This window comes from Zeugodacus cucurbitae, chromosome 4, assembly GCF_028554725.1.
Source record: "Zeugodacus cucurbitae isolate PBARC_wt_2022May chromosome 4, idZeuCucr1.2, whole genome shotgun sequence".
In the NCBI taxonomy this organism is placed as follows: domain Eukaryota; kingdom Metazoa; phylum Arthropoda; class Insecta; order Diptera; family Tephritidae; genus Zeugodacus; species Zeugodacus cucurbitae.
In genome coordinates, this window is record NC_071669.1 from 58,168,726 (window position 1) to 58,186,267 (window position 17,542).

General features: G+C 28.4%; 1 protein-coding gene across 2 annotated transcripts in view; it reads right to left on the reverse strand.

The window, feature by feature from the left end:
- LOC105220865 (zinc finger protein rotund) overlaps positions 1-17,396 on the reverse strand; it is a 59,156-nt gene extending 41,760 nt beyond the window's left edge. Inside the window, exon 1 of one of the 2 annotated variants that reach the window (XM_011197402.3) lies at positions 15,539-17,396. The gene's annotated coding sequence lies outside the window, so the exon portion shown is untranslated. The remainder of the gene's footprint in view (positions 1-15,538) is intronic. The other variant, XM_011197403.3, reaches the window with a different exon arrangement.
- Positions 17,397-17,542: the final 146 nt, after the last annotated feature.

A 17,542-nucleotide genomic window follows, 5' to 3' on the forward strand; every position in this document is an offset into this window, starting at 1 on the left:
CAACAACAACAAAAAACTGCACTGAGCAGTGCAAATTTGCAGCTTTATGAGTGGAGTCTTTCGCAGTTAAAGCGCATGCGCGCCTCCAACACGCTCAAAGAAATGCAACAATGAGTTTACTCTTACGCATGCGCAGAACACCAATACTCTTTCTGACGCTCTACAGCGCTCTTTTCGCCGCTCTTCACTCTGTTTATTATGTTAACTGTTTCGCCGCCCATTGGCTGGCTGGCTCTGTGTGTGCTGTAGGCCGTACGCTGTCGCGCGACCACCACCACCACCGCCGCTACAGCGTTGGTCTCATTGCGCTTGAGTAGGTCGGTCATTGAACTGGCGAACTTGTTTGCTGCTGCTGCTCGCCATCATTGCCAGTGTCAGTTGTTGTTGTTGTGGTTGTTGCTGTTACTATTGTTGCTGTTGGCGTGCTCAATTTGCTTTGCTCGCTCGCTTGCTTTCTTTTCTACAACACATTGCGAGCTGTTGTTGTTTGTGTATTTGCTTTTGCAGCTTTTTGCTCTGCGCTTGTGCGCTCTTCCTCCACAGGCTTTGAAAGCTTATGGTTACACAGCCATCTACATACATTTGCATATTGATACTGGTCGCGAAGGCTGTCGCATATCAGTTGCAAAGGACATAGAGAGTTGGCAACATCAGCGGCTGAGTTGCAACAGAAGTGTGCAAAGTATTTAGTAGGAAATAAATAAAATTGAAGGAAAACTAATTTTAACGGAAGTGTTGCGCTAATTGTTTGTTGTTTTGCATTTTTATTTTTGTTTTTTTTTATATTTTTTTGTAATGGAAAAAAGTTCTCAACTCACTTGTTGGGTGTCATGCAGTGCTCACATACACATAACAACAACAACACATTGTTTCAGTGCAGTGGAGGATTCACTTGACGGCGGCGAGGCATTAAAGCGTAACGCAACGGCACACTCACTCACTTGCTGCCAATGAAATATTATATAGGAAGTGCACTTGTTGCATGTTAATGGCAATGGAAGTGTGAAAATAGAATGGGAAAATTATAATAATTTATGATTTTTTTTTCAGTGTGGCCTTTGAATAAATTAAAAACAAAAAATTAGAAAAATATTTTTTTATATGAAGCTTTGTGTGTGTTTTAGTAGGGTGTATGTTATATTATTAACGGTGAAAATAAATTTTTAATTAAATTAATTAATTCATTTTTTTAAGTGATCAAGTTAATATAGCATAACATTACCGAACTTAGCGTGGTATAACATAAACATAGCATAGCATGACTTAGCATAGAATAACGTAACATAACGTAACTTAACTTAACTTAACTCAACTAAACTAAACTTAACTTAACTTAACTTAACTTAACTTAACTAAACTAAACTAAACTAAACTTAACTTAACTTTAATTAACTTAACTTAACTTAACTTAACTTCACTTAACTTAACATAACATAACATAGCACAACTCAACATAGCATAACTTAATATGAATCAAAAAAATCTTATAAATTACTTAACTTAACCGTATCTACCAAAAAATAAAAAAAAACTACAACAACAACAACATAACCAAATTTTATACTCAGCACACATACACACACATACACACACATACTTCAAATTTGAACTGAAATTATGCTCCCAAACACATTAGCACATTTCAGTTGGCCAAGTGCGCTGCACACTAAGCACAGGCAGAGGTCATTGGCCGGTTTTGTGTACCTGTTGTACTATATGATTACACACACATACACACCTACACCTGTATGCCATGCACTTGTGCTTGCTTACTACTATTTTCCTTCGGTGTTTTTTATTTCTATTTTTTTTTTGTAATTTTTATTTCATTTTTATTCTTCTTTCACTGCACCACCATGATGGTGCAGCCACTGTTGCATGTGCATTGTACCGTAAGGTGTCTACGGCCGCCGCTGCCGCCGTTTGAAAATATTGAATTTCAACAAAGTATAGTGAGTCTTCAATATCAAATAGGCAAATGCAACAAAACAAACAGTAAAATAACAACAACAAATAAAAATATAAAAAAACTCATACAAAATAATGAGGGGCGCAACATTGAAAAAATGTTGTATGTCATGGCAGTGCGTTGATGAGTAGTTGGTAGTTGTGTTCGTGTGTGTGCAAGTGTGCGAGTGTCAGGTTTTAGGGTGAGCACTGCACGTTTTTATTTGGTGGGGAAATACAACAATAAAAGCAAACAATTCTATATTGAAGTTATCGTATATCATTAGTTAAATAACAATGGACAAATGTGTTGCAAGTAAACATAGCGGTAATTATATTTTAATTATGTGCTCGTATTGTTATTTAATGAGTATTTGTGTTGCTGGCTGCTTGAGTGCGGAGTGCGGAGTGTTGGTGGTGTTTGTTGTATTTTGTTGAAACAAAAAAAAAAGATTTTGTGATGTAATGTAGAGAAATAAAGTGGGGAGAAAATATTTTTTTTACTAATATTAATATTATTAAAAAATATTAAATTTGTATATTTATTATTTTTAACTATTTTTTTTATATAAAAATATTCCTTATATTATTTTTTTTGTAATTTCAGCATTTTTATAAAAAATAAATATATTTATTTTTATTAAAAATTTGGTAAACTTAATTTTTATATTTATATATTTATTAAAAATTTTGTAAAATTAATTAAAAATACTTATTTTTTTATTAAAATACCGAAATTAAAAGAAACAATATAAGAAATATTTTATATAATATTATAAAAAAAATATTTTTTTTACATTATTAATAGTATTTTTATTCTTTATAAAAAAATTAAATTAAAATAAAATAAATAAAATATTAAAATAAAATATTAAATTAAATTAATAAAATTGTTTTAGTATTTTTAATTAATGAATTTTTGACTTATTAATTAATTGATTTTTTAATTATTATTTTTTAATAATTTTAATTTAAAAAATTCTTTTTAGAATTTACTTTATTTATTCTTTATTCTTTATTTTTAATATTAAATTTTTACTTAATTTCGAGTTTGCTTCTTAAGTCTTTTGTTTCAAGCAATTATATACGTTGCTTTCGCATAATTCAAGTATACAAGAGCAACAAAAAAAATTAAAGTAATGCAATTTTTGTTGTATTTTTTAAATTATTAAAAATTGGAAAATAATTATTATTTTAAAAAATTTAGAAAAATAATTAACTATTTAAAAATTATTATAATTTTTTTGTATTTTTTTAATTATTAAAATTTGAAAATTAATTAAAATTTTTATTATACATTTTTTGCAATTTTAAATTTTATATTTTTTTAAATTTTTTTAAATTTTACAAATAAATAATTATTTAAAAATTATTATAAATTTTTGTATTGTTGTTGTATTTAAAAATTATAATTGTTTAGCAAATCTTCAGATATTCTTAGCTTTTATTGCAAATTATTTATCGTTTAATGTATTTTTTTGAATTCTGCTAAAATTTCTAGCAAAAAAACAAATTTTTTTAAATTTGTATTTAAGAAAAATTTGTAAAAAAAATAAAATTAAAAGTTGAAAAAATTAACAAAAAATAAAAAAAAGTAATTTAAAAAGTTTTTAAATATTATTATAATGAAAAATAAAATTTCAACACAAAAATTAATTAAAAAATGCTTACAATAACTAGAAAATTGATAATAACAACAAAAATTGTATAATTCACTGTTAATTAATGAATTTAAAAAAATCAGAAAAAATTATAAATTTCAACAAAATTTCTGCGAAAACAACAACAAAAAATTATACAAATTTAACTAGCAGCCACGCTATTATGCAATATCCGCTTTGAGCACACGCCAGCGTTTAAAATATCATGTCAAGCTTTTAAGTATGGGTGTGTTTGGCATTTGTTGGCTTTAAATTTAATGCTTAATGGCTTATTAATTTTGGCTATTTTTAACATTTAATTCTATTTTTAATTTGCAATTTTTTTGTTGATTTTTTTTAACAAGAAATTGATTTAGCGAACAACCTAGTACTATGATGAAATGAAATTTGTACGCTAATTAAATAAAAAATAAAATAAAAAAAATTTGAAATTTGTAAATATGCTATATTTTGTTAGTAAATTATATCAGAAATATTAAAAACTATTTTAAAGCACATACTAAGCTTTGAGCCACTGTATTATAGCAGAATATCAACGAAAATGTGAAACAAAAAATATTTTCTTTTATTCTTCGAATTCATTTTCATAAATTATTTTACTACATTCCGCCATATTTCATAAAATTATCATTAATTAATTTATTATTAAATTATTTAATTTGCTTATTCACACCTTGCTGCTTACTGCTGCCCATAAAGTGCCCATAAATTGCCAACCCAACCGCAGTTAATAGCAAAAAGTGTTGCTCCTATTACAGCACGCACTCCCCGCCACAACAATTTGAACAACATATACACATACAAAAACAACAACAAATACAAATGCAAGCCACAACTTAGTTAAGCGAGCACTTATTGCAGCTATATATATATATAAGTATATATATAAGTAACTTCATTTGAGTGTGTATGTGTTGTTGTTGTTGTCAGCGCAACAGTTGAACGCCCTTTTCACGGCAAGTGATTCCAAACGACGCGTCATTTCCCTCAACTCATGCACTGCACAGCCAACTCCTGCAACACGCTGGCCTTCTGCCTTCTACCTTATCGCGCGCCTTATTCATTTGCAGCTAATGCTTCTAACCACAAATGCTTTCTGCGCAATGCCATTGACTGCCGCAGCCAACTTGCTAGCCAACCAACCAACCAAACAGCCAGCCAGCAAGCCAAAGCTAACTCTATCTAGCTGAACTGGCTGCCTGCCTGCTAGTCGCCTGTTTCTCTGCCTATTTCTACGAGTCTAACTAACGACTGATGCGCGCGCCTACCGCTGATCTGCTGCGCATGTGGCAGGATGGTCGTTGCAACACGTTGTCAGCTAACTGCTATCTAGTGGCGCAGCAGCATTGCAGCCTGTGAACTGGTTTCATTTTCATGTTGGCATCTTCTCTAATGCCAAGGCGCAGCAAATGCTGGAAAATAGCGATGTACAATAACAAGAACAACGCAACAAGGCGTTCGCGTTCTTAGTTGTTTTGTTGCGCTTGGAAAGTGACTTGGTGGCAAGTTGTTGTTGTTGTTGCTACTGTATGTGTGTGTGTGTGTGTGTATCTCATGGCTGTGCAGCTGTTAGTGGCAGGTTATATATGTATTTATATTTGAATGTACTGCGTCCAACAAGTGGCCGCTTTAAAGTGAAGGGGAAATAAACAACAACAATAACAACAACAAAGGCATGCAGCAATATAAATATTATGGTGCAAGGTAGCAAAGACCTTCCCATAAGATTCACTTTTTGCTGACAAGCATGCATGCTTGTTGTTGTTGTTGTTCATCATCTTCTTGTTGTTGTTTTTTTCTTATTCCTTCTAATTCCTGCTGTCAGTGAGCGTGCATTGCACTGCAGTCATGTACCTTTGTGCCTTTGTTGATGTTTTTGTTTTTGTTGTTTTTTTTTGTTTTTATTACGCTTGCTTTTTAACTCTTCTCATGCCTTGTTGTTGTTGTTGTTGTTGCGCTTTATTTATGTTTGTTGTGGCTTTTCATTTCATTTCATCGCTCATCGACCGTTCGTTGATCTCTATGTTATGTGCGCACTGGCTGGCGTTCAGCTGGCAACGTGCAATATTTTGTGGAATATTTCAAACGAAAACGAAAACTTATTGCCCGACAACAACAGCAACAACAACAACTACTATTAGTATGCTCTTTAAAGGTTGTTGCAAACGCTGCTGCAAGAACGAAAGCAAGAATGCCACATTTCTTCGTGCCGCAATGCTTGTGGCCATGCCAACGCATGGCTGGCTGGCTGGCTGGCCGGCTAGCAGTTGACAGCAGATTTTCGGGATCGTTGCCACTTGCTGGCTGACAAAGCCTGTACTTTGCTGCCACACTTGACCAGCGCACTGCCCCCGTCTCTCGAGGCGACTTGTGGCGTTGTCTTCATACGAGGTAAATGCACTCTGCATGAAATGTGAATGAACGGCGTGCACGTGAAAGAGGTCTCCAAAGCACACACACACATATATACTTTCATATATATATATATGTATATATATGTGTTGCATGTGGCAAGGATGCATGCGGTCGTTGATCATGTTGTTGTTGATTGCCGGCAAATACGTTTTTTATTATTGTACTTTTATTATTATTGTTGTTGTTGTTTTGGTGTTCGCTTTCATTGTATAATTATATGCGTTCTTCATATGTTGTTGTTGCAGTTGTTGTTGCCAGCATTATGATTACTTTGTTCTTATGGGCACATATTTGTAGTATTTACCTTGCTGCCAACAGTCTACAACAGCCTACAACAAGCAACAACAACAAATACAAAGGAAGCTGCCTGCTTTCATCTAAAGGTGGGTGCCTGTTGTTGTTCTTGTTGTTGGCTTCGCTTATTAGTTGCTAAAATGTGCAATTTACGTTTGCGTAATTGCAATAAGCGCACAATTGGCATTTGTTGTTGTTATTGCTATTTGTGTAAGGAAAATCTGCGGAGTGTGATATGCGCCGCGCCAAGAACAAGTTTGTTGCTTAAGTCTTTCGTTATTTTCCTTCTGCATGAGAGAGGCTGGAATTTTTTGATTGCCACGCAATATGCACGTGTGTGTGTGGATGGAAAATGTTATAAATGACAGCATTAATAGTTTGGTATGAGAAATAATTTGAAGATAATCTGCTTTGTGGCACTGACTGGAGTCGCATGTGTCTCATGCTGGGAAATTGCTTACTAGCTGATGTTAGTGCCACGCTAATGGCGGCAAAAGTCAGGAAATTAGTTTTTAAGCGTTTGGAAATTGTTTTTTTTTCTACTTTTGTGAGGAAAATATATTTTTTCTAATTAGAAAATTTTAAGTGAGATTAAATTTAGTGGCAGCTGACTCAAGGCATATTATTTCTTGAATACAGGTGATTTTAGTATATAATATAGTGTTGAAATGACTTGCTAATGGAAAAAATATGTACTCAACTGCCTATAAAAGTGTAAAAATATGAAGAAATTTGCTTACAAAGTAACTTTCTCATATTTGACTGTCAAAAATTTTGACATATATGTCAAAAAAATTACAGCAAAATATAATGAAATTTTTTTCCAAAAATTTTTGAATCTCTAAAACATATATATATATATATATATGAACAAAATTTATTATTTCTTATAAAACATGAATTCAGCAAGTGATTTGTAGTAAAAATGTAATTTTAATGAAAAGTTTGACATGTCAAGTTGGCTTTTTATATATTTCTATTTAAATAGTTTATAGAAAATATTGAAATTATGCACTTAGCTGACTATTTAAGTGCTAAAATCGAAACAAAAATTTCTTAAAAAGTTAAATTTTAATATTTGGTTGTCAAAATTTGACAAATAAGTCATAAAAATGGCAAAATAAATATTTTCTTTAATAATTCAATATTAAAAGCAAAAATAGTTGTGAAAAAAAGTAATTTATTTATTATAATAATGCATAAAATATTTAAAATAATTTCTGAAATTTAAATGAAATTATAAAAAATATCGAAATCTCAAAATTTTTGACATTTTTTTATTAAAAAAATATATTTTAAAATTAAAATTTTTATAACAGCTATCAACTGACACCTCTAACGAGGCGTAATGTGCTTAAGTAAAATTTATTTTCAAAAATTATTAATGAATATGCCTTTACGCTGACAAAAACAACATAAAAAATTAAAAAAAATATATTTAAAAAAATAATATTAAAAAAAATTAAAAAAAAAATTACAAAATATTCAAAAAATCAACAGTATGCGCTAAAAATAAGCACACAAGCAAACATTTGTATGTAAATATGTATAACAATTAGTATATACAGTAAAACATGCTAGGCAAACTGGCTAATAGCATTGGCCGAAAATGAGTTTGACAACAAAAAAACAACAACAACAGCATTTTGCCAACATTAAGCAGAAGACACAAATGTGCTAAAGCCATAAAGCCTGCGCAAACGCCAACTGAATAGCAAAAGTCAATGAACTTTGCACAAGCATGATATACATGATAGATACATGTGTATATATATACACACCCATTTACCACTTTATAAAAACAGCCATGCCTAGCTATTGTTCTTGTTTTTGGACTTAATCACACCTCCCAATGAGAGCGTTGACAATTTGAAGCGTAACAACAACAATAAAAAATTATAAAAACAGCGGCAGTGACACCACCGGCTTGTTTAGTAAATTAACTTTTTTTGCGCTCTTTGTTTTGCTTGGCATATTCTACTTCATCCACATGGAACGACAAATTACGAGCATTTGCATGAAATTGAAACGCACACTTCCTTTGACTACATTTGCATAAATTAGCAAGGTTTTGAGTAAAAAAAAACAATAACAAAAAATATATATTATTTTGCAAACATACAAATTGGATATACATATACATTTTATAATATTTTTATAACCTTTTTCAACTTTTTTATCATCAAAATGTGCCTATGTGAAATTGCGTGTTAAATTATGAACTGCAGTGAACCGTTATATATATTTTTTTTAGTAATTTTTTATTATTCTATATTGAAAATACAATGGATAGTTTTACAGGAGTATTCCTTCATTAATATCTATTTAAAAAAAATTAATTTGCTCAAAAAAAGTATATTTGAGTTATGCACTTTTTTCGAAAAAAATTGTTCTTATTGTTTTAAAAGTGTTATTTTTGTTCAAAATATATTTTTTGTTGTATTTCAAATGAAATGTCAATATTTTCTTATAAAAATTAAATATTGAGTTATGCACTTTTTTCGAAAAAATTGTTCTTATTGTTTTAAAAATGTTATAGTTGTTCAAAATATATTTTTTGTTGTATTTCAAATTAAATGTCAATATTTTCTTAGATAAATTAAATATTGAGTTAAGCACTTTTTTCGAAAAAATTTGTTAAAATTGTTTTAAAAGTGTTATTTTTGTTCAAAATATATTTTTTGTTTTATTTCAAATGAAATGTCAATATTTTCTTATAAAAATTAAATATTGAGTTATGCACTTTTTTCGAAAAAAAATTTTTTAAATTTTATCTTTGATCAATGCAGATTTTTTGCAAAATTTCTTATTTTATTTAAACATTTTCTGAATTATTTTACTATATTTAAAATTATTATTTTTAATTTTTATTTTTTTACTTCTTTTAATAATTTTTTTTATTATAAATTTTTATATTGAAATGTATAAAAATTTTTTAATTATTAAATTTTTTTAAATTAAAATATATATATTTTTTTAATTTTATTTGATTATTATTTTTCTTACATATATATTTTTTCATTTCAAATTTGTTTCATACTTGTCCCACTGTGCATTGTCAGATTAGCCATACACTTGAGACATCTAACCAGACTATGATTATACAAAATGTACATACATAAATATGTATCGCAATATATAAAATACAATAAAAAATGAAACAACAACAACAAAATTGAAACATTCACCCATTTACATAACGCGACCTTGAAATTGAAAATGAAATTCGAAATGAAATTTAAATGTAAACAATAAAAGGAATGTCGCTTCGAAATCAAAGCGTTGCAAATTTATTGCTTCCATACAGAAACACAACAACAACAATAGCAAAAGTGACAGTGTTGTGTAAGATTAATATAATAAACGGAATTAATGAAAGCGAATTTTTAAGCACACAATTTATAATCGACCGTTATATTATATAGCGTATGTGCAAAAAATCAGAAATTATAATAAATATGAAAGTTAATAAATTAGTAAAATGCTCCAATACAGTTAGCTAGATTTATTCTCTATAAGCGCGCTACTGAGCAGCCGAAAGTGTTTGTAGGTGTTTTATGACGTTTTTTCCATATAATTTATTGTACACATTCAATTTATTGCGCAAATTAATTTATTGTGCAGTCATAACGTGCGCATTTTATGGCAACTAACGGCATGATTTTTTTGATTTAATGCTAATATATTTAAAATATATATTTAAAATATATATATTTAAGATAATTTTCCAAACAAGTTTATATTTAAACAAAAATTATATTTTTTAATTTCGAAATATTTTTCATAAAATTTTTTTTTTTTCAAAAAAATGTTTTCTATCGGTTTTTTAAATTTTGTTTTCCAAATTTTATTTTTGAAAATAATTTTATTTATTTTTTCTCATTGATATTTAAAAACTTAAATTTTTTTTATTTCGAAATTTATAAAATATTTATTTTCGATTTTTTTTTCGAATTTTTTCCAAATTTTCTAAAATTATTTTTTTTTTTTTGAAATTTTTTTCATACTATAATTTTTTGCAAATAAATAAATATTTTTCGTTTTTTTTCAAAAAAAACTTTTTTCAAAATTATTTTTTTTTGAAAATATGTTTTTGGATTTTTATTATTTCATTAATATTTCAAATCAGCATATTTTTATTTACTTCAATTAATTCGCGCCTTTAAAAAACTCTCATAAATATAAATTATTATTTTTCTACGAAATATGAGTTCACGCTGCTCTCATAACACCCTTTATATAACATTTTTTCACTGAACACTTGAAAATATTTACTTTTATTAGCTTCTTACCTATTTGTTTGCGCAATTACTATGAAAAATCTAACTATTTCTAAGCTACGTCACATGCTAGACACACTTAAACCCCCACATACAACTCATCACATGAATCTAGACTCCATATACTATACACCTATATATCTAAGCACCTTTAGCTCTCATCATTTTCATTTTTACTAAAATTATTTTGCTTATGTATCAGAATATATGTATATAGCTTAACTAGCTTCCTCACCCTCCTACTAGCGTCACAAGCTTTGCACCCCGCAGTTGAACTTATATCATACTCTGCTAGATCGTTAGCTACTGCGTTTTAACGCTTTCAACCCATACAAGCTTGTAAATATAATTGTATCTGCCGCTTCTTAAATATATTTGTATGGAATGATGTATATATGTGTGTGTGGTATTTGTTTATTGCCCGTCACGTTTGCTGTTCGGAGTCATTCAAAGTCAAAGTCAAGGTTTTCAAATGCTTTCAAACAAAGAGACTGTGGGTATTTTCTAATGCCAGTGACTGAGTGGCGTATATTCATTACAAAAAATAAAATATTTTTTTGTGTGTTGCTTTTATTTGCTTTTTGGAGTTTTTTTTTTTTTTTTTTAGTTTTAGATTTTTTACATATTTTTTATTGCTTTAGTTTTGATATTTTTTTAATTTTTTTTAATATTTTTTTTTTTATTTTTTTTTTAATTTTTTTTTATATTTTTTACTTGCTTTATTATTATTTTTTATATAATTCTTACATTTTATATTTTTTTATTTTTAATTTTTTTTTTATTTTTACGTTCCTGTTATTGTTATTGTTTTTGACTACGTCGTTTTTAGTGACTTGCTACTTGTTGTTCATATGAACACAACAACACAGTTTTCTGGTAAAATCTATGAGATTTTGGCATACACACATGCATTTAGTTATAAAAATAAAAAACAAATAACAACAACAACAATAAACAAATATAAATAATAATAATTTTTTTGCTAGCGCCGCCAAAACTGGTTTGTGTGGTAATCACCATTTTTGCACGTACAACAACAACATGTGTGCGCTTGATTTCTATATTGTGTATACAAAAAAAATTATAAACAAATCTAGCAACAACAACAACAACAAATGCACAATTGCACAACAAATTTGTAGAATTCAAAAAGTTTTCTGTCAAGCGCTTGAATGGTTGCTAGTATAAAAATAAAAATGGGTCATTGATGACTAATTGAATAACATTGAATTTTCGAGAATTTATTTTTGCTATTTATTTTGATATTATTATATTTTTTAATTTTTTTTAACAGACAGGTGAGTCAAGCGCTTGTTTTTGGTATAATGAAATAATAGATTTTTAGAAAAATAAAAAAAATTATTAAAAAAGTTAAAAGAAATAGAAAATAATTTTTTTAGATAAAAAGTAAATAATTTGTCGAAAAAATAGTTAACAGAGTGATAACAGTAGCGCTGTTAAGTAACAGCGCTTTAACAGAGCATTAACAGAGTGGCTGTTATACTCACTGTAAAGCCGTTTGAGCATATAAAAAGCGAAAAAAATGCTATTTTTCAACAGCACTCAATTAATTAAGCTTATATTAAACAATTAAATATTTTTTCTGTAGAAATACACAAAAAAATCTAAAATTAGTTGTTATGTAAGCCCTAAAATTAGCTTTAAAATTTATTTTTCAGCACTCAAGAGCATAAAAATATTTTTTTTGTAGAAAAATTAATTAAAAATTCAGCTGCTTGGTTGGCAGATGACCAATTTTTTTATTATTTTTTTTCTAATTTTTATTAAGCCTCCTCAATGCCTGATTAGTCATTATATAGCAGCTAATTCCTTACATATTTACAAATTTATTTTTTTTTTAATAAAAAATTACATAACAAATTACTAATTTGCTATAAAAAAAATAAATTAAAAAGAAAAATGTTAACACCTTCTAATGAACCAACACACAAATGAGCGCTACAACAATAGAAATGTATATATCTATATAATTGCTGTAGCAATCAATCACTTGAGTTCACCAAATGAGCAGTCGACAACAGTAGAAATAAGCATGTAAGCGAGAATGAAGCGCTGAAGCGTAACATTTATAACGAAAAGACTAATAAAGTGGGGAGAAGAGCTTAAAAGTGGCTAAGTCGAGTTTGAAATTTTTTTTTTTAATTTTTGTAAAATAAAATAAAATATTTTTAATTAGAAAAACAATATAAAATCTAATTTGTAGTTAGATTTATTGTTTTTTTCTGCAAATTTATGCCTATAGAGGGTGCCTTTGGTACTTAGAACTCAAAAAAAAAAAATGTTTTTTCCAAAAAATCTAAAGTAATTAACACCCTTTGTTAATTTCCAACTTTATTGCGCTGTTTAATTTGTTTATACCTCATCGCTTATGCAAAGCCCTTACATGCGTGCCACTTTTTGGTGAAAAACTGCTATTTTAGGTATTTGGTGTTGAAGTTCGTGTCTTAAGTCTTTTGTTTCTATGAAAGAGCTGCAATTTTTTGCTTTATACTTCCAAAATAACCTTTAAATTCTACAAAAAATTACAAAAAAAAAATTGTAAAACTAATTCCCTCATCTACAACTGTCTCCGTAAATACACTACCTACTTAGTCGCCACGTTTCAACTCGCCTCGTTACATAATACGGCTAGTCAAGCACATTCTGTGAGTTATTAAGCTCTTGAAATTAATAATTTAATAGCTAAGCTGACAGCAGTTTATAAATTACGCAAAAAAATAGTCACTTTTATTTTCACAAAAGCGCTAAAGACATAATCATTTCGGTTTATATATGAATGTATATTTCCTACATTGTTGCGCCGCTGACGTATGACAACTCAAACGCGGTTGTACAACACTTAACACTTCTTGTTGATATTAAATTACAATTTCATGTGCTTTTTTGCCAATTTATTTTTGTGTTTTGTAGTTGTTGCTTTTTTTTGCGCTTTTTACGATGAGCTCATGCGGTGCTGTGTTGTTTAGATGTTTAAGAATGAAGTAAAATTGGAGCTGACAGGCTTATTTTTTATTTTTAGAGGAAATGGTTAGATGAATGTATTAATATTTTTTTTGTGATAAAAAATTGTAAAAAAAAAAAATTATGAAAAAAAATTTCGGAAAAAAAAATTTTGTGAAAAAAAATTGAAAAAAAAAAATTTGTAAAAAAATATTTTTGTAAAAAAAATTGAATTTAAAAAAATTTAAAGGTGGTTATAATATCCAAAAAAATTTGTCTCGCAAGTAACTTTTTCGTAAATAAAAAACCATTTTCATTAATAAATAATTACTAAAAAATCTTAATTACAACAACAAAACTAAAATATTACATCCCTCAGCACCTAATCAAGCATGCAATCAAACATAACCATGAGAGTATCAATATTGTCGCCATTGAATGCTTTGAAGTTCGTGTCCAAAGTCTTTAGTTTGCTCCGTCATTTCGTTCTACGGTTTCTATATTGATGAATTTTAATTTTAATTGTCCTTGCTTTGCCATTTACGGTTGTAATAATTAGAAACGTTATTTATTAAGTAATTATTATGTGATCGCTTGTATTAAATTAATGAAATTTTAATGAGTTCAAGTCAAAGAAAGCAATAAAACAAGAAAATGTGGTTCATATTTTAAATAATTATTAAGAAATTAGACTCGCGAGATTAAGCATAAATTGAAATTAAATTAAATTAAATTTCTGCAAGCGAAGTGTGGTATGAAGTGCAAATCAAATGATAGAGATGCTACAATTTCAATAGCAGTGTTGGGAAGCGTGAAAAAAATATATATTGCAAAAGCTACAAAAAGTTTTAGTGAACTAATTAGTTGTATTATTAGAATTCAATTTGAATAAAATTTAGTCAATGCAATAATTTTAAGAATTTTTGTTTTCAAAAATAATTATTTATTATTTGATTTTTAAATATTTTTAATTTTTTATTTTTCTTATAATTATTGAAAAAAAAATTTTCAAAAATAGTTATTTATTAATGTTATTTTTAAATATTTAAAAATATATTTTTTTATTTTTCTTATTTTTTTATATATATTAATTTTTTTTTTTTTCTTCAAAAAATTATTATTTATTAATTTTACATTTAAATATTTTTAAAAATATTTTTTTATTTTTCTTATGTTTTTATATTTATTAATATTTTTTTTCTTCAAAAAATAATTATTTATTAATTATATTTTTTTAATAATTTTAAAAATACTTTTAAATTTTTTTTTTATTAATTATTTAATTTTATTATTTAATTTTTTTTTAATTTTTTCATATTGAATTTTTTCTTTTCTCGCACCTTCTTTCGTTCTACTCTAGCGTTATTATACTCTCTCCTTTCTCGAAGAGAGTATTTGCTAATAGGCTGATTAAGCTTTCTCGCACCCACTTGGTGTCATGGAAAATTCTAGCAAGAGGCTTAGGCAAGTAGAATTGAGAAATAAACATTTCTTAGAAGTTTGACAACGAACGAAAAAAAAAAAATAAAAAAAAATTTATTCTGATAATTAAAAATAATAATAACAAAGAAAATTATAATATTCACCAAATAAATATTTAATAAACAAATATGTTACTTTAAAATTCCTTCAATTTAGAATAAAAGAAATCATAGCACTTTGTGAAAAAAAAAAATTTAAAACAAAATTTAATTTAATTTTAAAAAATAAATTAAATTAAAAATAAATTAAATTAAATTAAAAAAAAATATATTTAAAAAAAATTAATTTAATTTAATTTTAACTTTTAGTTAATTAATTTTAAGTAAATTTTTTTCCTAACTAAATTATTTTTTAGCTTAATTTTTTTTTACATAACGGGATAATTATAAAAAAAAAATATTTATTAAAAATAAGAAATATATAATTTAAAAAGTTTTTTTTTTATAATTTAAATTTTTTTATTATTTTTTATATTTTCAAATAAAAATTTCCACTTACCAAATATCAAATCAGCATTCTTGTAATCCTCTTCATAATACTTCAGTCATAATACAAGTAATCCAATTATATTAGTGATGTATGTGTATGTGTGTTACTGCAGCTAATCCATTAACTGAAAACTCCAATTAAAAACGCCAACGACAATTAGCATGCAACAATATGCTTGTATGTATGCTTGTTTGCATGTGTATGTGTGTGTGCACTTATTATTCGCAGTGTATTTGTAACACACTTGTATTTGTGTGCTTGCTGAATTTTTGCGCAGTAAAGCAAGTTGTTGTTATTGTATTTCAATGATTGTGGCACTAACACTGTTAAGTTTATTTTTTTCACACTTTGTTGTTGTTTTTTATATTATTTTTTAATATATATTTATATTATTTTTAATTTATTTAATTTTTTTTATTAAAAAATTTTTTTTTTTGCTTAGAACTTTTGGTTTTCCTTCACAATTTGCTTGTTATTGAACTTATTGCGACTAAAATGCACTTAAATGCTGCTTAACTTAGGCGTTTAATCCAATAAATGCAGTCTTATGGGTTAACAATTTAACAACTAATTAACTAATTTTGCTATGATTTTTATTATTAAACTTAAATTTTATTTTTCTCTTCTTCCTTTGCTGTTTTGCAATTTTTTGTCACTTCATTTTTTCATTTCTTACACAATTTTCTGCAATTTCTCGCATATAACATATTTTGCTGGTGTTGTTGCAAATTTGTTGTTGTTGTTGTTGTTGTTTTTTTCTCACACCAGTTCACCAATTACATTTTCACAGTTAACTTTGCACGCAAATCATTTTTTCATGTTTTTGTTGTAATTAAATTTTTGTTGTTGTAATTTCAATATTTTTTGTTGTTGTAAAATTTTCCAACCTTTCCACGCAACTATTCTAACCAAACTAAGTTGCTTATTGCCAACACTTTTCTTTCGCGCACTCACAGCAATTTCAGTTGTTGTCTTCTTATTCTTTTGCTGCTGCTGCTGCTGCTGCTGCTTCTTCTTCTTTTCGTTATTTCTTTACGACAACAAAACCGCATAGCCAGTATATATTCTAACAGTTGCTGACTTATAGTTAGCACATTACTAGTTGGTATCTATCTATCTAGACTCGGGCAGTCAGTCAGTGAAATGCTCTTACGAAACCGTGTCTCGATCGTATTGTTGCTTGCGGAAAACTGAATCACGGATGAGTCGCAGCGCCACATCAATGTCATGGGCATACAGTTGTGAACGTACTAAGCGCACGCACACACACACACACACAGACACCAATGCGGTATTAAAATCCGCTCAGAATAAAAGACACACAGGCTAAAGCTGAGCTCGAGCTCGAGTTCGAGTAGAATTTCTGAGCGCTACTCCAGCCAAACAGCCAGTCAGTCAGCCAGTTAGTGTTGGTTGTGTTGGCACCTGAAAGTCGTTAGCGGCAGTTAGTTACGAACACATACGAGCCCACACACACACACGCCTACAATTGCGCGCAAAGAAAATTCTGATAAACTCGCTTAACTCGCGGCCATGACAGTGACAGTGGCCAGAGATACACTAGCATGCCTATCTGCCTGCGCATATGTGTGAGTGTGTGTGCATAGCACTCAAAAACGCGATCGGTTTTATGGCATTCTAAGTGTGCTCGTAACTCAACGAAAGCAGCAGCAATTCATCATCCATAGCAAAGCCTAATGGCGCTCAGCGCTTGAGTCGCCTGTGACTCTTTCTTTCTACCAAATATCGCAGAAGATTTGAGCTGATCTCTTTTAATTGCCTTTTACCTATTCATTCGCCAGCTATAAAATGCCCTCGCTGGCGAGGCGAAAGAGAAATTCTATGAAGAACGCGCTCACAACACTCTTTCAGATTTTGTATACCTATGTACTCACACAGGTGTCTTAGAATCACAGAAGATAACAACAACAAAACAACAACTTAACTCACTTACATGCCTCACACTTAGCTGAATCGCAAATCTCACTCAAAGCAAAGGTTCTATCCACACAC